Here is an 885-nt window from a genome sequence, read left to right on the forward strand (position 1 = left end):
CCACCGAGGAGAACCTACCCAATGGTACTCCCACACCACAACATTTGACCGGAAATTATATTGCCAAATCCGCCTTTATCCAATTAGTCGAAAGGAGCCAATTTGGGGGGATGCCTAGTGAAGACCCTCATTCTCATATGGAAACCTTTTGTGACTATTGTGATGCGATTTCTCAAACCGGTGTGACTCAAGACCAAATTCGATAGGTCTTATTTCCTTTTTCTCTAATCGGCACCGCGAAACAATGGTTGAAGGGCCTTGATAAGGCCACTCTCGGAATAGATTCTTGGAAGAAGTTGGCTCTAGCTTTCTACAAAAAGTTCTACCCACCAGAAAAGACTAACATGCTAAGAGCTCAAATTACGGGTTTTAAGCAAAGGGATGAAGAATCTTTGTATGAAGCTTGGGAGCGGTTTAAGGGAATTTGTCGCTCATGTCCTCACCATGGACTTAGCGAGTGGTTCTTGGTACAACAATTTTGGAACGGTTTATATGAAGATTCAAGGAACATTCTCAACATGGGATCAAAGGGAATGTTCACCGAAGTTGATGACAATCAAACATGGAACAAGATTGAGGAAATGGCGGTCCATAACTCACAATATAGTAGACCTCGCAAGGCTACTAGAGGAGGAAGGCATGAAGTGGACTCCGTTACTCAATTGGGTGCCCAACTTAGTGCTCACATTGACACAATCAATTTGAAGTTTGAACAAGCTATGGCTAGACTTGAAGAAACCTCAAAATCACCAAAGCATCATGTTAATGCCATGACGGCATCCTCATCAATCCCAAGTGGGATATGTGAGAATTGTGGAACTTTGGGACATGACCAAAGTGAATGTAGGGGAACAAATGAACAAGTGAATGCTTTCCAAGCATACA

General features: G+C 42.8%; 1 non-coding gene across 1 annotated transcript; it reads right to left on the reverse strand.

Moving 5' to 3' along the window:
* Positions 1-344: 344 nt before the first annotated feature.
* Positions 345-451, reverse strand: LOC141626099 (small nucleolar RNA R71). Its single transcript, XR_012535824.1, has one exon. It is a non-coding gene; the product is annotated as a small nucleolar RNA R71 (small nucleolar RNA).
* Between the last annotated feature and the right edge of the window lie 434 nt (positions 452-885).

The sequence above is a fragment of the Silene latifolia genome, chromosome X, assembly GCF_048544455.1.
Source record: "Silene latifolia isolate original U9 population chromosome X, ASM4854445v1, whole genome shotgun sequence".
In the NCBI taxonomy this organism is placed as follows: domain Eukaryota; kingdom Viridiplantae; phylum Streptophyta; class Magnoliopsida; order Caryophyllales; family Caryophyllaceae; genus Silene; species Silene latifolia.